Genomic DNA, 23,947 nt, shown 5'->3' on the forward strand with positions numbered 1-23,947 from the left:
ATTGGGGGATGAGTTTCTTGAAGTTCTGCAGGTCGACACCACCAAGACTTGGATAACACCTTACAAGTGTTAGCTCGCTGATGGGTTACTTCCCGCTGAGCCCATAGAGGCCAAGATTGTTAAGAGGAATGCAGGGCGATACACTTTGATAGATGAAAATCTTTTTCGTCACGGTTATACCCACCAAATCCTCACATGTGTAAGTGGAGATCAGTGTGCCCGCATAATGGCCGAGCTCTATAAAGGCATTTGCGGTAGTCACATAGGAGCACGAGCTCTCTCATTGAAAGTCATCTGAGTTGGGTATTATTGGCCGACCATGAAGGAGGACTACGTGAAATATGCGCAATGCTGTGAGCAATGTTAGAAGCACGTTGATTGGTTCCACGCACCAACCGAGGAGTTGTGGTCAATTTATAGCCCGTGTTCTTTGCATACATTGGGGATAGATATTTTAGGTATTTTCCCTTTGGCGATACGTCGGATGAAGTATATCATTGTGGCCATTGAATACTTCACCAAGTGGATTGAAGTCGAGCCTGTTGTGCAAATAAATGCTCACAAGGTACAACATTTTGTGTGGAAAAACATTGTGTCGTTTTGGGATTTCGAGATGCATAGTGTCCGATAACAGAACCCAATTTTCCAGCCAACAGTTGGGTAAGCTTTGCTCGAAACTCAGAATAAAGCAGGTGTTCGCCTCGGTAGAACACCCTCAGACGAATGGCCAGGTTGAGTAAGCTAACATAGTCCTATTGAGAGGTTTGAAGAGAAGGTTAGGAAAATCCAAGGGAACTTGGTCAGGAGAAGTTCCCAGAATTCTATGGACTTATCACACCTCTCCGCAATCAACAACCAAAGAGACGCCTTTTAGTTTGGTCTATGGGTCAAATTCCATGATACCAGTGGATATACAAGAGAATTCTCCTAGGTTCCAAAGCTTTGTTGTTGAGGAATCTAGCGGAGGAAGGAAGGTAAACCTGAATTTGTTGGACAAAGTGCGTGAACATGCCTGTATTAACTCGGAGGATTTAAAGAGAAGGGTGGAGTTAAAGCAAAAGACCAAGACGAAACCTTGGCAGTTCAAGGTTGTCGACTTGGTGATGCGAAAGGCCTACCCCTACTAGTTGGAAAAAAAGTTATCCACAAAATGGACTGGCCCGTTCCGCGTAGTTGAGGTGCTAAAAAATGGGGCGTATAAGCTGGAGACCTTGGAAGGAGGAGCATCCCACAAACGTGGAACGTGGCGAATCTCAAGTTTTACTTCAGTTAACATATTTAGTTTTTGATGCTTTTCTTTTGAACAATATGTTATTTAAGGTGACGCTCTTTTTCTCTTAAGGGGGTTTTTTAACGAGGTCATCTAGTGATAAATTTGTTCTCAGAAAATGGTGCATTAGTTTTGATTGATTAGTGTTGGTGTAGCACACGGTAAGACGACCTAGCTCAGTGTAAGTATGTCTACCCGAGCATAGGCGCCCTGTGAGATTAGTTTGCCTAGTGGTTCACTTGATTTAGTGTTAGGTAAGACGACCTAACTCAGCGTAAGTATGACTACCCGGGTATAGGTGCCCTGCGTGTAAAATTGGTATAAATGAATTATTTGGCAAGGTAAGACGACCTAACTTGGCGTAAGAACGATTGCCCGAGTCTAAGCGCTCTGCGAATTGGTTTGTTATGAACAGAGTCATTCGCACATGGTAAGAGGTCCTAGCTTGGAATGAATAGAGTCATCCGAGTATATGTGCCCTGTGAAGAAGAATTTATTTAATGAAGTACAGGGTAAGACAACTTATCTCGGTGCAATCACGACTACCCGAGTATAACCGCCTTGTGAGATGAGTTTATTTTTGTTGATGAATTACTTGATATGGTGCATGGTAAGACTGTTAGAATATATGACCTTAAACAAGAGGGGGGTGAATTGTTTAAAGGAGGTTTTTGAAAGCTTTTTCAGGTTTAATGAAATTCTATGTATAAATTCAGAACAAGAATCAAGTTGACTTAGAACATCAACAATTATACAACAAAGCAACAGAAAAACAATCGGTTGTTTATATCAGTTGAAAAATCAAACAATTTAAAACAAAATTTAAAGGAGTTCAGAGTAAGAGAGAATCACACAAACAGTTTATACTGGTTCACTCTTAAGCCAAGAGCTACATCCAATCCCCAAAAACCACTGGGTAAACCACTATGTAATTAAACCAAATTACAAAAACACAACACACCAAAGTAGTGACCTTGAACCCCTCAAGAAACACATTACCTGAGTACAATCTGAATTGAATACAATTGCAATCCTATTCCACTCTCACTTGAAAATCCAAAGCTTGATGTGAATCTTGAAATCTCAAAAACAAATTTGTCAAATTGAATTTCTTAAAGTTGTTTCTTGTTTGAAAACATAAACAAACAATTTATATTTTCCAAAGATTGGTCAAAGCATTTAAGGAAGAAGCGTATTCGGTTAGAAATCATTTAAAACAGATTCACCATTCAAAACTGAATTTTGTTAAGATTTTCAAAGAAACAATCGGTTGAAATCACGAAACAACCGATTGTTTTGGTTTGACAGTTAAGTCAACCAAACCAAAGAACTTTCAACCTTTTTCAAAAACTCATAAGAGTAAAACAACCGGTTGATTCAACAAAACAACAGGTTGTTTTTCACTTAGTTGGAAAAACACTTAATTTCAAAAAGGTTTTAATTCACATTAGTTTTAGATTCAACAAGGGAGTGAATCACACTTTATTCTACCCAGATCCCACCCAAACACAACAGCAACACTAGCCTTTCATCAAACATCTTGTATATGGATTCTTCAAAGCACTTGATCACTTTTGATCAACAATCTCCCCCTATTTGATGAAAACAAATCCCTGGTTGCTTGTGTTGATCTTTTTGAATTTAAAACAACACCTGCAAAACAGAAACTATGCAATCCAGAGCATCTCTAATAGCAGGTTATGGTTACACATCAACTAGTTTACTGGATAAACACAAAAACAGAAAAACCAGCCATGAGCTATGCCAAAACATACTAAAACTGCAGCACCAACACAAACCAATATGCAACATAAAATTAAATCAGAGTTATAACAGGTTATAGCAATTTTTAAGACAACACATAAACCATATTCTTCCTCTATTTGTCTTCATAAATAGAATTAGGAAGAGATAAAAACAGAATAGTTCAAAATAAAGCAATACAAGCATAAAATGAATAACAAAACTTGGCTTCAATCTTCTTTCCCATATTGAAGCTCAAAAAGTTGGTTTTGAACAACTTCAATCTGTTCATCAAGGGTTTGAAAACCTATATCCATGCTTTGAAATCTGTTGTCAAAGTTCTGGAAGTTTGTAGCACAAAGATCATTAAGATTCCTTTGATTTTCAGCAAAGTTGTCCAACCTATTGACCATGAATCTCTCAAAAGAAGACATTGAGAGGAATATATTTCCTTGATTTCCAACACTTGTTCCAACACCTATGTCAGTAGCAAGTTCTTCATCTTGAACATTACATCACCACCTTAAGCAACTTCTTGATCTTCTTCATCATGTTCAGCATGAGCACCACTTGAGGAACCACCATGTTCACCATCCTTACTTACCAATTTACCACCAATCTTGGTAAAACCCATCTTGTTTAGTGAACCATTGTTCACTTCATGTGTTGATTTTCACCAATTCAAATGTTTCATCCTCAAGATTCACTTAAAAATAGTTTAAGAATTTAGAAATCAAGATAGCATAAGGATAATGATAGTCACTTAACCTCATAGATTTTTGCATGTGTTCCTTTATGATATGAATCCAATTTATCTTGACTTTGTTCATAATGCAGTATATGTAGACAAGATCTTCCTTAGTGAGAACAGAATCGTTGCTCACTCTTGGTGTTAGAATCCAAGTGACAATGAGAGCCAACAACCTTTCATTCAACTTCAACCATCCAACAAAACAAGTTCTTACTTGTGCTTGAGGATTCTTCAAACAACTTTTATAATATTGAATCTTGTTGAAATCTTCCACCACACCAATATTCCCTTTGTTGATTCTCAATCTAGCATACTTTAAGTCAGTCACAGTAGCCCATACCTCATGACTAATCTCCATATCCACACCCTTGACATGAGATACAAGATTGTTACCTTCAAACTTTAAATTGGTGTAGAAAAGCCGAATAAGATCCGAATAGATGTTCCCTTTCATCTCTAAGAACCTCTTTAGATGTTGTTCTTTGAGTAAATTTCTCACATCCTCTAGCTTTTGACTCTTCTACCAGCTAAAAGAGACAACTTTTGGATTGTTTATCACTTTTCTACTTGTTTCAAAGCGGTATTTCTCAATCAATTCATTGTCTCCTAAAAACCAGCCCTCAAGACGCCCTCCTGATCTTACAACTCTGGTTTTAATCCTTTTTTATGATGGAGGAGTGGAATCCATGATACCAAAATGAGAGAAAACAGAAAATCAGAGGAAGATATGAGATGCAACAAGATATGTGACATTGGGTTGTTTTTGTGTAGAAAAACAGCTGCAAAGGGTTTTATAGCAAAACAAAAATCTTCTTTGATCCCTTGGTTGTAGTGGGTTCCAGTCTTCAAGAAAAATAATATGGTCCAAGCTTGCAAAGAACCATGTCAACCTTTACCATAAAATCACATGGTCAGCACATGTGGATTTGACTAGTCATAAAGGCACTTGAATTTCCAAGATATGGAATATATTCCTTTTATGACAAGAAGTAACTTTCTCTTAAACCAAATCAGACCTCATGACTGCTTTATTGACTCATAATCCCTTTGAAAAAAGAAATTTGTAAAAGATAGAATGCATAAAGAAATTAAATAAATTTTATGCAGTATTGCCAGAGAAGAAACAATCGGTTGTTTTTCTGAAGCAGCAATAAGTTTGAATTTTAAAAACAGAGAAGAATCAAAATGTAATTGTACACATATAGCACAAATAGATGAAGATTTTAGCATGGATTAATCATAGAAAAACAAAGACAAAGAAAGTCTTATCCTTTTATCATGGAGTCCCTTCAATGAGTCATTATTCATGATCAAGAAAGCTTCTTTTGACTTTCAAGAGGACTTAAGCTGGTACAGAACCTTAATTCAATTCCAGAAAAAAATCATTTTCTTCCAAAAGCTTGATCTGATAACTCAAGAGCCCATGCTTCTTTTAGTATCCCTACAACACAACAAATTCAAGCAACAAGATTTGGTCTCCTTACAAATGTGGGTCCTTTTGATTCAGCTTTATCACTGGAAACTTCAGAACCTTTGGGAATCCATGTCATAATACCTTTAGGAACAAAATATTTACTAATTTTACAGAATCTAATTGAGTGGCTTCTCTTCATGCAGTAAAAACATGTAACAAACGGTTGTTTCGATTTTTCAATCGGTTGTTTTTCTGACACTTTTGAAAAAGGCTTTGAAATCCCATTTTTCTTGTTTTGAGATTAAACCCCAAACCAGATTTTCCAAAAACACATTTTTGCGATGCCAAGATAGTTTCAAAGTTAGATTTACCCTTTGAAAGTTTATCCACAGTTCGTACAATACTCTCAAGAGTTTTACAATTTTCACAAGCTTTTGAGTGACACAAACAAGAAGGCTTTTTGCAATGCATTTCAAGATTTTAAAAATTAGTTTTTGAATTTTTCAATTCTTCTTCAAGTGTCTTGACTTTGTTTGGAAGCCAATTATTTAACCCTTTCAATCGGTTGTTCAAAAGAGCCAATCAGTTAACTTCTTCATGAGTTTCTTTAAAAGCTTGAAGCAATTGACTATAGTTTTCAGCATTTAAAGAGGAAGAAGAACTTACAGTGCTTGAACTTCTTGAATCATCATCTTCTTCAGCCATCAAAAACAGATTGGATTTTTCATCTTCACTTGATGAGGGGCTTGATGAAGAGACTTCATTTTCATCCCAAGCGATGTAGGCTATTTTTTATTTCCCTTTCTTTTCTTTATTGCTTGACTTCTTTTCCTTGCCTTCTTTATTTGGGCAATCAACTTTATATGCCCATGTTCTCCACAACCAAAGCAAGTGTAATTGTTAGGACTAAAATCACTAGTTTTCTTGTTTCCATACCTTTCTTTGTTGGATTCCTTGTTGCGGATTTTCTTCAAGAATTTGCTGAACTTTTTAGACAGCAAACTAAGAGTTTCTTCATCACTTTCATCACTTGAGTCTTGCTTATTCTTGTGCTTGGCAGCTTTCAAGGCAATGTTTCTTACATGTTTGTCCTCACTTTCTTGAACATTGAGTCTATTCATCTTCAACTCATGTTCTCTAAGCTTTTCAAACAAGGAGGTTGTAGTCAAAGATGTCAAGTTCCTTGATTCTGAGATAGTCGTTACTTTAGGTTGCCAAGATTTATCAAGACATTTGAGAATCTTGATGTTCAACTCCTCTTTGTCAAAGATTTTTCCAAGACTCATTAGATGATTGACAATGTTAGTGAATCTCTTTTGTACTTCTGCAATTGATTCTCCTTTGAGCATCTCATACTCTTGCACTAGACTATGTTTCCTTGCTCTCTTCACATCATTTGTCCCTTCAGGGGTGACCTCTAGAGTATCCAACATTTCCTTAGCAAATGCACATTGTGAGATCCTGAAAAATTCATCAGAGTTCAAAGCAGAGGTTATGATGTTCTTGGCAATGCAATCAAACTTGGCCTTTTTATTTTCAGCATCAGTCCCAAGGTTTTTCAATAGAAGCTCCCTCCTTTTCAAATGTAGGAATAAAAGGGTCATTTTCAATTGCATCCCAAAATTCTTTATCAAGAGATTCAACAAAGATTTTCATTCTAACCTTCCAAAACTGATAATTCAAACCACAAAACAAAGGTGGCCTGTTAATTGAAGCACCCTCCCGAAAGGGTAATTTTTCAGCCATAAAGAAAAGGTTTAGGATCAAAACTAGGATAACTTTCAAGAACTTAGCTCTTGATGCCAATTGTTAGAATATATGGCCTTAAACAAGTGGGGGGGGGGGGGGTGAATTGTTTAAAGGAGGTTTTTGAAAGCTTTTTCAGGTTTAATAAAATTCTATGTATAAATCCATAACAGGAATCAAGTTGGCTTAGAACATCAATAATTATACAGCAAAGCAATAGAAAAACAATCGGTTGTTTATATCAATTGAAAAATCAAACAGCTTGAAACAGAATGTAAAGGAGTTCAAAGTAAGAGAGAATCACACAAGCAGTTTATACTGGTTCACTCTTAAGTCAAGACCTACATCCAGTCCCCAGAAACCACTAGGTAAACCACTATGTAATCAAACCAAATTACAAAAACACAACACACCAAAGGAGTGACCTTGAACCCCTCAAGAAACACACTACCTTTGGCAAACCACAACAAGAGTATTGATCTTCAACACCTCAAGAACACACAACACTCCTTGGCAACACAACACCAGAAATACAGTAGGTTTAGAAAGGATTACAGTTGATCATAGTAAAATATGAATTGAATACAATTGCAATCTTATTCCACTCTCACTTGAAAATCCAAAGCTTGATGTGAATCTCAAAAACAAATCTGTCAAACAGAATTTCTTAAAGTTGTTTCTTACTTGTTTGAAAACATAAACAAACCATTTATATTTTCTAAAGATTGGTCAAAGCATTTAATGAAGGAGCGTATTCAATTAGAAATCATTTAAAATAGATTCACCATTCAAAACTGAATTCTGTTAGGATTTTCAAAGAAACAATCGGTTGAAATCACGAAACAACTGATTTTTTTTGGTTTGATAGTTAAGTCAACCAAACCAAACAACTTTCAACCTTTTTCAAAAACTCCTAAGAGTAAAACAACAGGTTGATTCAACAAAACAACGGGTTATTTTTCACTTAGTTGAAAAAACACTTAATTTTAAAAATGTTTTAATTCACATTAGTTTTAGATTCAACAAGGGAGTGGATCACACTTTATTCTACCCAGATCCCACCCAAACACAACAACAACACCAGCCTTTCATCAAACATCTTGGATTTGGATTCTTTAAAGCACTTGATCACTTTTGATCAACAAAGACGACCTAGCTCGATGTAAATACGACCACCTGAGCATAAGCACCCTGTGAGATGAATTTATTTGTTAAGTTGTGTAGTTTGGAACACGCTAAAGTGACTTTTGTAGAATGGACAGGGTCGTTCGAGTATGATACCTTCAAATATAAGTTGTTTGATAGGTATGGGGATGATGGTTGAGCCTAAGATAGAGGCAGCTACCTGAGTAGGCACTCTACAAGGTGAGGTATCATGGAATCAATGCAGTAATCATACCAAGAATCGCCCAATATGGAGGTTGTATATGAAATCGAGTTGAGGCAAGAGTTTTCCCTAACTATGAAAGCATTACTTACTTAAGGGTAGACGTTTTTATTAAGGTAAGAAAGTTTTTACTTTCACGCTTAAGTTAACAATGACTTCTTATATAATGAGTTAAGTAGCGAGGCATGCATTTGTAAAGATCCCAAAATCAATATACATAAGAAAGATCATAAGTGCTGATAAATATGAAAACTGTTCAAATTATCCATATGTTAAGAGAATTTAACATGGGCATAAAATACTACAGACCATAGAAAGTTTAAATTACTCATCCCTTAATTTGCCATCGACCACGGTTTTACCCGGGCCGAGTTCTGAGAAATCCAGAGTAGGATGGAGTGTTGATGCTTGTTCAAGAGCTGCCTCGAGTCCTACAATGTAGGATTGGGCAACATATTACTTGAAGGATTATGTGGCCTTGGCAAGGTTCTCATCTTTACGGGTTAGTTCCCCCTTTAGCTTGTCAATTTCGGCCAAGAGTTTGTTTCTTTCTTCGACCAAGCTTGCTGCCTCTTTAGTCTTCTCATCTTAAAGACGTTCAACCTCTTGATGTAAACCATTTGAATGTGTGAGCTCAGATTGAAGGCGTTCTATCTCTTTGCAAAACTCCACATTCTCTTAGATTCTTTGGTCCTTCGCTGCCCTCTGCTCTCTCATCTTAGCAATGACCAAGCAACCCATGGCCAAGGCTTGCCAAAATTGCTTCATGGCGTCACGAAGCAAATGATCTTCGTCGAGGGCCATGAGCCTATCTTTGTCCTCACTGGGTAGGAAGGCCATTTCACCATATGTTGGGATGTCGAAGTCTGAATCCCACAAACTCTTCCCCTTAGAGCTCTAAACTCCGCATTCTTGGATGACGATTACGTCTTGGGGTGGAGCATGGCCATCTGAGTGACCGACGTCTTGATGTGGGGCTCGACCATCTGAGTGGGAGTGTTCAATAGGGGGAAGAGCAGTTTCCTTTTTCTTTTGAAGACGAGCCTAGAGGTGGTCTTCTCATCCTGCTCGGTCGGGGCTGAGTAATTGTAACTGGAGCTTTTCTTTTCTGCTTCAATGATTCCTTGGACATGCGGGCAGTTGCCCTCATCTTCTTAGCCAGCTTGGCTAGCTCTGCGTTGCTGATGTTAGACAACATCCTCTCTGCAAAGAAATCAAGTAAATGGTTAATAACGGTAGCAGAGTTATTTTCACCAAGGGTAGGAAATGAGGAGTACCAGTATAAACTTTCAGAGCACCGGGGATGTACTCTTTAGTCAACAAGAAGGAGGTGTCAAAAACCACCTTCAAGCTCGTCGAGAACTCGCAAATTCCTTGAACTTTTGGCGACAAATCTTCCAGGAGTCGGGCACTCTGGATTTAGGCTCGAGGGTCCAGTAAAGGGGAAATCCGTCCAGTAGGATCGAATCTCTTGTTGAAGCTCAAACTTTAACAATTTTTCCTTTAAAGTTTTTATATGAAGACTGGAAAAGGGTGAGCAAAGCCCTTCCAGGGGCACCGTTCAGAGATACCCATAACTTATTACTCATGTGTTTAGCCTCGAAAAAATATAGAAAAAATTCAATAGATGGAGAGATGTCAAACTGTGAGCACAAAATGATAAAAGCACGAATAAATGACTAGCTATTAGGGTGTAGCTGGGCAGGGGCAACATTGAGCTCGGTTCATAGCTCTTTTTCAAAAATGAATAAAAGGAGACGCAAGAGAACCTATTTTAGAAATGTGGCATAAAAGAAACAAAATGACCACCTAGGTCCGATGATTCGTCACAACAGATGGGCTCGCCCTCCCTACACTCTACAATTTTTACATTAGCCTCATCTTTTACTCATGCTACACTCGTTTTCTTTTAAATCTCTAAGACGTAAATGGATGGTGTAATAAGAGACTTCTTTTAGAAGCTCTTTCTTGGCCTAAGGATACATTGAACCGTAATCCATTGTAGAAAGAGCTAAAACAAGAGCATAAACACAAACAAGATACGAGCACAGTTCAGGCTAGGAAAATCACATTTCAGGCAATGCAATCAGCAAGAAGAATAAATATTTGGCAATAGAGATTAGTGGAAGAAAATACCTGGTATGATGATGGAGGAGGAGAAATGCGAAAGAAGTTTTGGTGTAGGAAAGTTTATGAGAGCACGAGAGTTCTGGAGAGAAGAGTGATTGCGTAACAAGTAAGTGAGGAAGAAATGAGCTTTTAATTGTTTGAAAGAAGGAGATGAAGCGACAGAGCTTTCTGACCATTGATGTGCATGCCACGTGGGTGTCTCAGATTTAGTATGGTGGGATTTCTCATCAGGAGACGCTTCGGTAACCGCGTCTCACCTACCCTCTACGAAGTTATCACCTCAGTTGCCAACGCTGGAAATACTTTTTTCCTAGCTAAGCTCGGCTCGAGCCTAGGTGCTTGTGTATTGGCCAAGAGCTCGGCTTAGTCCAAGCATTTAGGTCAGCTCGGTTTTTGGGCCAGTATGGGCCCAAAGGGTGGGCCATATGCTTGACCCAGATGTTAGTGGACTGCTCAAAAAATATAATTAAATAGAAGGAATATTCAAATTGGTATAATATATACGCTAATTAAATACCAATAAAAGTTGTTAAGAATAAAGTAGTTGGCACCCGGGAATAAAGGTGCATGTGAACAAAATGTTTTATTGTTGTTAAGCACCTGAAGATAAAGGTGTACGTAAGAAATATGTTTTTCTGTTATGATTATATGTTTTCTGTTAAGATTATATTCTCCTTGTTGAAATTTTGCTCTGTTGAGATTTGAGAAAACCGTTGAAGGGATATCTATAAAAGGTGCTCGAGACCCCTAGTAAAGGTATGTTGTTTCTGAATACTTGAGACTGAAACTGAATATTTATTTTGTATGCTCTCACTAACTTGATCGTCGGAGTGTGATCAATAGGTAGAGCCCCCTTTGTCCCAGTGAAGCAGTACCTTGTGTTGAACATAGGCTTTGATGTCTCAAAGCTGTGAAGATTGCTTGAAGACTTTGTTGTTGCTTGTGTGTGTGGGTTTTGGGTAGTTTGAATTTGTAATCCACTCATAGATTTGATCCAAGGTTGTTTGATTTTAATCTTTTTGAAACATATGTGTTTTCAAAGAGAAGTGGAAAATCAACCTGTTGAATTGTCGTTTCAACCAGTTGTTTTACACTCAGAGGTTTTTGAAAAGGATTTGAAAAGGCTTGACGTTGGCTGAATTTTTTGTCAAACCAATTCAATCGGTTGTTTTGAAAATTCAACCGATTGATTTTTGAATTTCTTAACAAAATTTTGTTAAGTTAGTTGAATATGTTTTAATTGTTTTAAAATTGATTTGACTCTTGCATTAAACAGTTAGGAGTATATAAAATCTGTTTTACGCTCCTGGTTGTTATTGATTCAGATTATTGCTTTCAAATCCAGTTTTTCCAAGATTGCTTCAAGCTTTGGATTCTTTCTAAGAGTGGATTAGGATTGCACTGTATTTCTTCTTTCAATATGTGATTGTATCAGGTGTTATCATTCTTTTTCTCTCTTAACAATTGTTTTTCCGTAAGAACTATTGGTGTCCAGATTCAGAAGGTGTTTTCGGAATTCTATGGTGTGATTGCCAAAGGTGGTGTGGGTTCTGAAAGGGTTCAAGATCACCACTCTGGTGTGTGTTGTAATCAAGGTGTTTAGGACCTACAAATCTAACACCTTGAAGCAACAATTATAGACAAAGCAAAAGAGGAGTTTACCCATTTAATCCGTTCAGGCAAGAACAATTTCAATATTCACACCAAGTATTTGATTATCTAAAAATCATATTGGAATTACCTAATTATTGCTTAAGTAACTAATACGATTTTACTTACTGCTTTGTTACTTGCATAATTTTGTACTCGTAATATTTTAAAAAGGCAATTCACATTGTAGTAAGACAATTGTATTTTGATATTTGGGTAGATTTTTTTATTCTTTTTGGACTTTAAACATTTTTTTTTTTGCAATTTTCTTATTTGATTTTATTATAATGTATACGGTGGAAAAAAATCCAATTCAACAAAACTGTTGTAATTTCATTGATCAATCTATTTATTTAAATTTGATTTTTATTTTTATCCATATTTTATTTATTTTTTAAATCAAATTTTTATTTTATTTAAATAAATTTTAAAAATTAAAAAAATCCAAATTTCTAAATAAAATTTATTCTTTTCCTCACAATCCTAATGAAACATTTTTGCATTGATGCCATGAACTATCACGCTATATTTGTTGTTATATTATATTTACCTATTAATGAAATGCACACTTGTTTTTTTGGCACATCTACTCTTTCTCTAAATAAGTTAATTGTGTGTCACCAAACATTCATTACACTGAATAAGTTTTTTCGGCACATCCATTTCATTATCATAAAAAATGAGTGCACGAAGAACTTTGAGTAGTTAAAGTCTAATAAGTATTTTTTAGTGTTAATTTTTGTATTATTGAATTATAATTTTATTATATTCTTTTAATATTTATATAATAATAAACTTCTTTTATATATTATCTTAATATTATGTTATTTTTATAGAAATATGAATTTAGATTCAAAATATTTTTTTTTTATAAAAATATGGATTTCGATTTGATTTAAATTTATAAAAAATTAAATTATTTTTATAAAAAATATGGATTGAAATTTTAATTTTTTTTTTCTGAATATTTGGATTTGAATTGAATTTATGACCACTTAATAATATAATTTGATTTGATCTTATTTTTATTTAATTTTCTTCTTATTTTATTTTATTTATAATATTATATATATATATATATATAAATGTTTCGACCATGTTGTAAATCAGTAATCCTTATAGAACATTAATTCTTTCTCACTTCTCCTTATTCTCTCTCACTCACTTTTTCTCCTCCCCTTTGGTCGTCCCCTTTCTTTCTCCTTCTTCTCCTATTTGTTGGGGTTTAGTTGTTATAGTCTTACCCCCACATTCTTTCTCACATTGTTACTTCGTCTTCCTCTACTCTACAACCTAGGTCGCCTCCACCCCTTCCGAGAATACCCCTTTTGTCAGGGGTATCTTAGTGTTGCCTTATCCTGATAATTTTCTCAAACTCCTTCTTTTAACAAGTCTTATATTTAAACACCATTTTAATTTGCTTCATGGTCCGACTTAACCGAACAACTCAGCATGATCTGGCAGGTCATCGTTCTGAATTGACTAATCTCCTCGTTGACTACTAAGTCGGTCACTTGATGGACCTGATTATCCTATCCCGATAGCACACATATATATACATTTAGGTTTGATTAGATTTCAATTTGATTTAGTTCTTTTTCTCTTATTGTCTCACTAGAAAAGAAAAATATCTCCAGTTTTTGTGCTTTTTTATGTAATACTGGAAGATGACACTAAAAGAAATCGTAGGAGAACTTTGGCAGACCATATGGCACAAAATGGCTAACACCATATCTCTAGCATTGTTACATCCAAAGACAACATCTTGTCAAAAGGTAAGTGGACATTGCTCACTCTCATTTGACTCTTCTTGTTTAGACAATGAAGATTCATACACTCATCTCACCACATTCTTTGTGTTTCTGTAACACAATGGGGATGGCCCAAGCAGAAGAAAAACATTGTACATGAAGCTCTTTCATTTTTCTCTCACGGGTAAGCAACTACCTGTCTAAGACGTTTATGAGGTAAAGTCGCCTTCTTACAACAAAGCACTTTGTGTAAGAAGGCGACTATAAGGTAAAGTCGCCTTCTTACAACAAAGCGCTTCGTGTAAGAAGGCGGCTATGAGGTAAAACCACCTTCTTACAAAAAAGCGTTTCGTCTAAGAGGGTGGTTTTACCTCGTAGCCGCATTCTTACACAAAGCGTTTTGTTGTAAGGCAACTTTTTCTCATACCCGCCCCTATAGAGTCTTTTTTTACCCTAACTCATAGCACGCCAGTTACGCTTTTTCATATTTCCTTTGTCTTGGCGCTTCGATTTCTTCTTCTCTGTGTTTCTTCTTCGTTTTCCTCGAGCGATTGTCTTCTTCGTGTCATTGGGTAAGTTGTTTTCAAGCTCTCTACTTCTTCTTCACCATTGTTTTTTTGTTTTTTTTCTCTTACTTGTTTTTTTTTCTACTATTGTTGTGAAGGTAACCATTCCTACTATTTCATTGCCTTCAAGGCTGTTCTTTGGGTTTTCATTGCGCCCCCATTTGCTTCACTATTGTCGTTGTCGCCACTCTTCACCACCATCGTTGCCTTCACGCACAAGGTTGGTGGTGTTTTAAATTTTTAGGGTTTAGGATTTAGATAGATAGATAGGAATATAGGTAAATATATATGTTATTAGTGTTTGTAATACACTAACACTTTTATCAATATATATAATTTTATTATCTGAATTTATGTATTTGACTGGTTGGGTTATAATTGAAACAGATTAATTTAGATGGGAATTAGCATTAAACAGAATGTATTAAAAAAAATTACCATCTACAAGAGCAGCTATTTACCATAGTCACCTTCTTAGATGCTCCACAATGGTTTATAAGGACGGCTAAGGCAAATAGTCATCCTCTATGTTTGAATCTAAGAAGGCAGCTAAATAGCTACCTTCTTTGCTTTGGGATATAAGACTACATGTTGATCAAAGGCGGCTAGAAAGTTATTGTTTTACGAATAAAATAGCTTCCGTTTTTAACCTTTTATGCACCAGTGACACTTGTTTTGTTGATAAGATTTTGTTAAATGTGATTGTCGTTTGTTTGATTAAGTTTGACTGTGTGAAGATTAAAAGAGTAAGTATATTAAGAAAATAAATGATTAATTCATTGTCAAATAAACTTGAGAGTCAACTTGCTTCCTTATATTGTTTTGTAGTCTCTACTTTGTTTTGTTTTTTTTGCACAACAATCTCAACCCCCCTCCCCCCCCCCCCCCCTTTTATTTTCATTGTTATTTATATTTCTTTTGATTGTGGATAAGTTTTGAATATTATTTTAATTGCATTTAGTATTGGATTTGTTGGAATACGACTTGGGATCATCTGACCTTATATATACTATCATGATAGCTAACAACGGTCTCCACTAAAATCATTTAATTTGACTGCTAAATGAAAACTGCCAATTATCTTTTAAATTTCAAAGTTTGATATTTTTTAATTTATTAATTAATTAATTTACTGTATTTCAATTTTTTGAAACAAATTTTATCTATAAATGTGGTTATAAGGTTAATCAAGTGGGCATAGAGGTCAAAGTGGTGGTGGCAAAGTAGACTTACCTTACTAGGCTTGACCCATCAGCCTCAATCACGACACTGTTGGTCCACTATTAATAGGCTTGACCGATCGACTGTTAAAAAAGTTGACCGATCAACTCAATCTCGACACTGTTGATTGAGTACTAAAAAGCTGACCGAGCAGCTTAAATCTTGACACTTTTAGTTGACTATTAAAATGCTTATTGTTCCGGCCGGTTGACCTGGGACGTCTTTGTGCGCAACCTTGCCCGTCAGCTAGGGACACCTTCCCTCTGGCTAACTGTGGATACCTGCAAAGAAGGAAAAAAGGGCGCCCTAGCGGTCGTTTGCACTCCGACGCTCAAGTCAGCTAGCAAGAAACACCAAAAACTCTGCACCACCGTATCGGAGCACCGTGAATGGCACTCTGAAGGTGGTAAACGAAACTTTGTATTGTGTATATTTTCTCCTTCTGACAAACAACCTTTCTCTAGTCCCTTGTGCGTAGCCTCAAGACTCGAGCAAGCAACTAGAGTGTATTCTGGGAAAATTCGCCAAAAGTTCGAACCCCGTTTCCAACATCCCCGGTTCTATTTAAACGATTCTTGCATTTAAAGCGTCTTAAAGCGCATTTAAGGTTGTGAAACGTTTAGCGCCTTTAAGACGTTTAAACCGCTCGAAGCATTTAAAGTACCTTAAACGCTTGAAACGTAAACTTCAATTTAAATAGCTTTAATTACCTTATACCTGACAAATTGATGTTTCTCTTATGACTTGGCTGCTATTACACGTGGAGGGCCTCACAGCACCGCGACCCAACTTAGGGGTATTTCGTCGTGTGAGTCCTCCTTCCTTGGAGTGCATCTGGCGCAAGGGGTGACTTTTTGGGTGCCAGCTCATGCCCCCAAACATCTAGTCACTCGCTTTGAGAGCGTATCTACCTTCCTCTCGTACCCTGCACCTGGCTACCTTGGGCGTGACCCTCCTCATGAGTCGTATCTATCCCAAGGGCCTCTCTGGGGTGACATGGGCACTTCGCGAGTCAGATTGCTCCCCACTGGCACTAGTATTATGGCCTTGAAGCCACCTTTCTCTTCCCTTTATTGCTACCCCGGGTTATCGGGGTTTGAGGCATTCCCATGGCGTCACTCCCTCCATGGTCTTTCCTACCCATGGGTATCGGGGAGTAACACGGTGGATGCCTTGCTCTGGTGACATTTTACCTTGGCGACGCCTTCTCTAGGCAACGTCTTATCTGGGCGACGCTTCCTCTTGGCGACGCCTCGCCTTGGTGATGCTTGCACTTGGCGTCGCCTCACCTAGGCGATGTCTTATGTTGACTTTGACCTTGACGCTGACTTTGACCTTGACTTTGTCAACGCCCGGGCACGGGACAGTACACAAGCCCCCCAGTCTCGAGCTGATTACTTGTTTTCAGCGAAAAGACTAAGGCTTTGCCCCCATCATACACGTGGCACCCCAGTGACGTGTCATTCTCTAGTCAGCTGACGTGACATCCTTCGTACCGCTGGTGTGACACTCTCCGTACTGCTGATGTGACCTTCTCTGTATTGGAGATGTAACATTCTCTGAGTGGGAAAAACGACGCTTCGAGCTATACTCTCAATCTCTTGACACGTGGCCTAATCACACGGTCACGGTTTGGCGCCTCTTGCGCTTCAAGTTGATACTTAATCCTTCGATACGTGGCTCAATCGCACGATCCCAAATTAGCGCCTCTTGGGTTCCAAGTGTAACGTTTAAGACTTCGAAATCCCGCGCCTCAAACACTGTTCTATTCACTCTTTCGCATTGTTCGCTACTGTTCGTCTCTCTTTCTCTGAAGTTCTAGCGATCGCTGCTCCCTCTGCGCTTCCTCAACAACCACCGACTCACACGTTCAAAGGTACGATTTTTCTACCTCCATGGCTCTTCCTCTTGATTTATGTTCTCCGATATAACTGCCTGGGACCGTCTGTGCTTCTGTATTTCTACATTTCTTTCTCTCATCGTGCTTCTACGCTCTCTTCTCCCTCTTTCTGGGTTTCTTCGCGTGGGTGGCGTTTTCTAGGGTTTCTCTTCCCCTTTCTGCCTTGGCCTCGCTTGTTAAAACCCCTTTCCTTTCTTCTTTCTTCAGCTATTTAATCGCATCATGGTGCGCTCGAAAACGAAGTCCAGTCCTCCCCCCAAGATCAACTACAAGGCCCTCTATAAATGGGCCTCTGACGATCTCTTAAACGAATGCACCACCTTGACAACCATCGAGGATGCGGAGAACCATCGGGGTGACCCTCATTTATACAACTTCAACGCCTTCTGCGCACCCACGATGCCCACATCTCCGTCCGCCACAGCACACCCGGGGAACCCGTTTGTGTGGATGATAAGCCCAGGGGTAGGGCCCCCGTTTTCTTCATGTACCAAACAGTATTCAAACGCGTTGGTGTGCGCCTTCCATTTACACCCTTCGAGTGGGAACTCCTCACGGAGATCAACACGGCCCCCGCCCAGCTACACCCTAATAGCTGGGCCTTCGTCCGGGCCTTTCAAATTCTCTGCGGATATCTGGGCGTTCCCCCTTCTGTGGACGTCTTTCTTCATTTATTCGAGGTGAAGAAACAAGGGAAAAGCCTCTGGGTGAGATTTTCCGGGATCGCCGGCAGGATCATCCTCTCCCTCTTCCAGAACTCATACAAAGGCTGGAAAGGGAAATTCTTTAGGGTGTGCTGCGCCAAACAGGACCCCACAGCCTTGGATGGCTTTCCCCTATACTGGACAGAGCACCCCAAGCTGCTCAAGCCTAAGACCCTAGATGAGCTGTCCTCCGCTGATAGGGGGGTATGTGAGGCCTTGGCTGGCCTAAGGATCGTTTTTGACACGCTGAAGCTCATAGTGTATGAGTACAATGCGCACACCCTGTCCACCTATTTTGGTAGGGAGGCTCGTTCCTTGTTGCCTTTTTTGTTCTTCCTTTCTTATTTATGCTTTATTGCATCATGCTTATACTGCTGGCCTTCTCCACCGGTTTCCCTCGTTGCTAAGTGTTCGTTTGTACTCTTTATATTTCATTTACATGCGTGCCTTGTGGATCTGTATAACTGCGTTGGTGGTGGGATTGGTATTCTGTGCTTTGTGTGTAACTGACACCTTGTGCTTGGCTTGGTGTGGCATTAACTTCTGTTCTTTGGTTTGTCTGAATGCAGGATCAGTGATGGATTCATCTAAGAGGATGGTCCTGGCGAAAGCATTGAAGGCTCGTGCCCCCAAGGCTGGCGCCTCCACCACCCCCACTGCTGACCCAAACCTCCCACTATCCTCGCCCTCACCAACACCAACCACCACCGAAACTCCACTAGGCCCATCTTCACCACCTCCACGTAGCCCCCAAACACTCCAAACACCTAATTCACCTCCACTCATCGCCGCAGTCCCACTGGTTGTGGCCTCATCGCCTACTCCAGCCCCCCTTGACAAAGGGAAGAGGGTGCTGGAGGTCCTCTCCAATGACGAAGACTCCGGTGGTGGGGTAGTATTCAAGAGGAGAAGGGCTGCTAGGGTTCCCATCCTACCAGCAGCATCCCCGCAGGGAGGGGAGTCCTTCAGGGACAATCCCCCTAGCGCCACCTCTCCCCAACCCACAATAGTCCAAGAGGAAAAAGGCGATGGGGCCGAGTCTGCTCCACCTCCACCACTAGCAGAGGTCTCTGTTGTTCCTGCCTCCGTTTCTGCTGCCCCAGAGCTTATTGCCATTCCTCCTCCAATCATGCATCTGATGAGGGGCTTCAACGGAGGGTTGATGCCAGAAGGCTCCGACAGGAGAGAAGGAATGCCCTATCATTTGGGAGCCTTCTTGGCCGTGGCCCTTGATTGGCGCGCCCAAGCTAGAAATGCTGCTTCAAATACACGAGCCCTCCAGGCCCTGAAAGAAGAAGTGGCCGCTCTGAAGGAGGAGAAGGAAGCTTTGGGACGCCAAAATGAGGCCTATCAAGCCTCTCTGAAGTTGGCCCAAGAGGCCAAAGAGGAGGCTGACAGGCAACTGGATGAGGCGATGGAAATCCAGGCTGATTTCTACGTCCGGGAGGTGTCTCTCCAAGTTCAAGTAACGGATCTCCAAGACATGGCCGAGGCTTCCGAAAAGCTTCAGAAGGACTTGGAGGATCAGTGCTATGGGCAGGCGGAGAGACTGGAGAGGATGGAGGAGGAAATGGCTACCAAGGTCAAGGCCTTGGGCCTTCTCCAGGTCGATCATGACAAGCTGCAAACTGAGGTCAACAGGCTCCAAGTTGAGAAGGAGGCTCTGGAGAAGTAGGTGGCCTCCGGGGACTCTACCATCGAGGAGTTGGAGAAGGTCAGGAAGGAACTCATCGACGACATGGCCGGCACCTTCGAGGAGGGATTCAAGGAGGCTTTGGCCCAAGCCGCCTGCGAGAACCCGGGGATCAATGTTTCTAACTACGACCCTTGCAACCATATCGTCGATGGGAAAGTCGTGCCCCTTGGCCTTGGGGAATAGCCTGCTCCGAACATGCCCCCTCAATTTCTTTGTAGACTCATTTTGATCATCTTTCAATACTTGTAAATTTGACAATTTATTTTGCTGATTTGACTGCCCCCCTAGCTTCTGTTTTTACGTATCTGTTTTTTGCCTGCTTTTCTCGTTCTTTCGTATGATTTTGCTTGCTTTGTCACATTGAGTGCGTTATCTCCGACGCCTTTCTTCATCGCGTTAGCCCTCAACTTTTGAGTAACATATGACCCTCTCTCGCGGCGGTTCGCTTGGCCTTCGTATCCGCGAGGAGTCTCCTTTGTGAAGGCGCTGATTTTGGTGATTCGTGCCTTTATATTTCTCCTTTTCTTCTCTGGCCTCAACATCGCTCAAGGGCGTGGAGGACTTTCTCTGGTGCCTCGACTTGCCCAGGGGTTACCTGGATGCACTGAGGACTTTCTAATCTCATCTCGTACCGGGGCTAGTTGTTCATACTTGAGGAGGGGGCGTCCCGAGGGAATCCCTTAACCCCTGCTCAAGGACTAGGTGTCCGGTTTGTACCTTTCTTGCCTAAACTCGCTCGAGGGCGAGGAGGACTTATCTCTGGTACCGGGGCTAGCTATTCATACTTGAGGAGGGGGCGTCCCGGAGGAATCCCTTAACCCCTGCTCAAGGACTAGGCTTCCGGGTTTTAACTGGTATCGGGGCTAGCTATTCACATATGAGGAGGGGGCGTCCCGGAAGAATCCCTTAACCCCTGTTCAAGGACTAGGCTCCCGGATTTTAACTGTTATCTGGACATACCTTTGTTTCGATCTTCGGGTATGCGCTCACGACACTTGCTCTGATTTGACTCCTGCTTTTTTATCCGGCGACGCCTACATCTGGCGACGCCTCCTCCCGCGTCGACGCCTTATCTCGGTGACGCTTGCACTTGGCGTCGCCTCTTCTTGGCGACGCCTCTCTTGGCGACGCCCCACCCGACGGTTGCACTTGGTGTCGCCTCATCTTGGCGACGCCTTCTCCTGGCGACGCCTACGCTAGGCGCCGCTTTTGAATCTTTGTCTTTGTTTCTTAACCTTTAATCTTACTTTGAGAGAGAGGAAAAACTGGAAACGAGTTTTCTTGAACTTTTCTTTTTCTTTCTTTTTACTTTGGGTGACCTCATTAAAAAACCCCCGAGAGGGAAAAAAAGTGTCCCCTTTACAACTGTGTATTTCAAGTTAACTGAAGTAGACTTTTAAATTGGCTGCATTCCAACTACGTGGAATGGGGCCTCCTTCCAAAGTCTCTAGGTTGTATGAACCATTCCCCTTGGCATCGGTAACTCTGAAGGGTCCGGTCCATTTGGGAGACAACTTGTTCTCTAGCTCATATGGGTGAGCCTTCCTCATGACTAAGTCACCAACTTGAAATTGCCGCGACTTCACCTTAGAGCTATATTGTCGCTCCACTCTTCTCTTGACTGCCTCAGCTTTTATTCTTGCTTCTTCCCTGGCTTCGTCCAACAAGTCCAGATTCACTCGCCTCTCTTCATTGGATTCTTCGGCCACAAAATTCTGGTAACGTGGCGAGCTTTCGTGGATCTCCACTGGGATCATCGCATCTGACCCATATACCAGACTGAAAGGTGTCTCCATGGTGGAAGATTGGGGTGTGGTATGGTACGCCCACACAATCCTTGGCACCTCTTCTGCCCACGCCCCTTTAGCTTTCTTCAATCTTCTCTTCAACCCTCTCAGCAAAACTCTATTCGCTGACTCGACTTGTCCATTTGTCTGGGGGTGTTCCACTAACGCGAACACCTGCTTGATGCCCACCTCTGCACACAGGTTTCTCAGTTGTTGGCTCGCAAACTGGGTGCCATTGTTGGACACCAGCCGCCTAGGCACTCCGAAACGACATACAATGTTCTTCCAAAAAAAAGTGTTGTACCTTGTGCGCAGTTATCTGGGCCACGGGCTCCGCCTCTATCCACTTGGTGAAGTACTCAATGGTGACGATCAGGTACTTCATCTGTCTTATCGCCAGTGGGAACGGGCCTAGGATGTCGATCCCCCAAGTATGAAAGGGCCATGGACTATATATGGATCTCAGCTCCTCTGGCGGCGCCTTGTGCCAATCGGCATGCATTTGACACTGCTTGCAACGCTGGGCGTGCCGCACACAATCCTCTTTCACTGTTGGCCAGTAGAAACCTGCACGTACCACCTTAGAAGCTAGAGACCTTCCCTCCACGTGTCTCCCACAAATACCTTCATGGAGCTCCGCCATTATCCTGGTGCACTCGTCACCGCTTACGCACGTTAGGATAGGGTGGGTGAACCCGTGCCTGAACAATACTCTGTCCACTAGGGTATACCTTGCGACATTCCTTTCAACCTTCTTGCCCTCCTCCGGTTCCGCTGGGAGAACCCCATCCGCCAGGTACCGTCTGTATGGCGTCATCCAGGTGTCTCCTTCGGCTAAAGCATATATCTGCGTATGCCTTCCTTCTTCGGGCGTGTTCACGTATGTGCTGATATGGGGTATCTTTACTGTATCTTGGGTCAAGGAACGATGACTCCTTGGCCTCCCTCTCGCAGTGCTAATATGGAGGACATCCACCCTGTTGTCTTCCAGGAATTTTCGTGGAGCTTTGAGCGTCTCTTGGATTACTGTCCTCTGCCTGCCCCCCTTGCCTGAGCTGGCCAGCTTGGCCAGCAGGTCAGCTCTGGCATTCTGTTCTCGTGGGACATGTATTAGCTCAAGAGCGCTAAATGCTCCCTTCAACAGTTGGACGTACCTTAAATACGTCGCCATTTGTGGGTCTTTTGCTTGGAACTCACCCGATACTTGTCCCGTAATCAGCTGTGAATCACTTTTCACCAAGAGGTTCAGCGCGCCCATCTCCTTAGCCAGGAGCATCCCTGCAATCAGTGCTTCGTACTCAGCCTGATTGTTACTTGCTTTAAAGGCGAAACGCAGAGCTTGCTCAATCAGCACACCATTGGGTCCCTCCAACACTATCCCTGCACCACTTCCTTGTTGATTGGAAGAGCCGTCGACGGAGAGCAACCACTGCGAACCCGCCTCCACCTCTTGTTCGCCCCCGGGTGATAAGTGTCTAATTTCAGTAATATTTCATATTAAAATATAGACACTTATGAGGATTTATTGCTAATTTACATATAAAATAATTCCTAATTTATGAATTTATACCTTTTTACTTTTTTTATGATCTTTATTTGAATAAGAGTATTTTATTCCCAAATTTGGTGTTAATTGCAGATTTCTAAGGAAGATTGGAGATTTGGATTAAAGATGAATGATTTGAGCTAAAAAGATAAAGATAGAAGGTCCCAGAATGGAAAAAGATGCAAAGGAAGATTGGGCCTTTTTTATGTTTTATCATTTAGCCCATTAGCGCGACACAATAAACAACCTAACCCTAGAAAACTAGGATAAATAGAGGGCTAGAGGCTCAACCTTAGTGTGCCAGATTGAGAGGAAAACACCATAGAGTGAGTTGTAACCCAATTGGGAGAATGGAAGGTGATAGAAGTATGCGTGGCTAATTCTACCCTTTGGGATTGAGAGTAATCTGCTCAAACTCTTATGTATTGAGGTGATATTTTATATATTAATATTCAGTTCTTGATTGATTATTGGTATTGTTGTTTTACTTTTAATTTTCCGTGACAAATTGAGAATCTTAAATCTGACCGGGAGGTATTTTTAGGGTTCGGACCTAAACAACAATACTTAACATATTTGAGTGCTAGGAATAGACTTGAAATGTTAATTGCTATTAAACGTCTGAGCTTCGTTCTAAGTTGTTCTTATAATTATGCGAGGGATCGATAGTTAGGGGACATTCTTA

The 23,947-nt window shown here is 40.6% G+C and overlaps 1 long non-coding RNA gene across 1 annotated transcript in view; it reads left to right on the forward strand.

Annotated features, from left to right (window-relative positions):
- Positions 1 to 23,727, forward strand: part of LOC137806787 (uncharacterized) — a 38,031-nt gene extending 14,304 nt beyond the window's left edge. Inside the window, exon 2 of the long non-coding RNA XR_016519516.1 lies at positions 23,356 to 23,727. This is a non-coding gene — a long non-coding RNA (uncharacterized LOC137806787). The remainder of the gene's footprint in view (positions 1 to 23,355) is intronic.
- Positions 23,728 to 23,947: the final 220 nt, after the last annotated feature.

This window comes from Phaseolus vulgaris, chromosome 3 (genome assembly GCF_051622355.1).
Source record: "Phaseolus vulgaris cultivar YP4 chromosome 3, ASM5162235v1, whole genome shotgun sequence".
NCBI classification, from domain to species: Eukaryota; Viridiplantae; Streptophyta; class Magnoliopsida; order Fabales; family Fabaceae; genus Phaseolus; species Phaseolus vulgaris.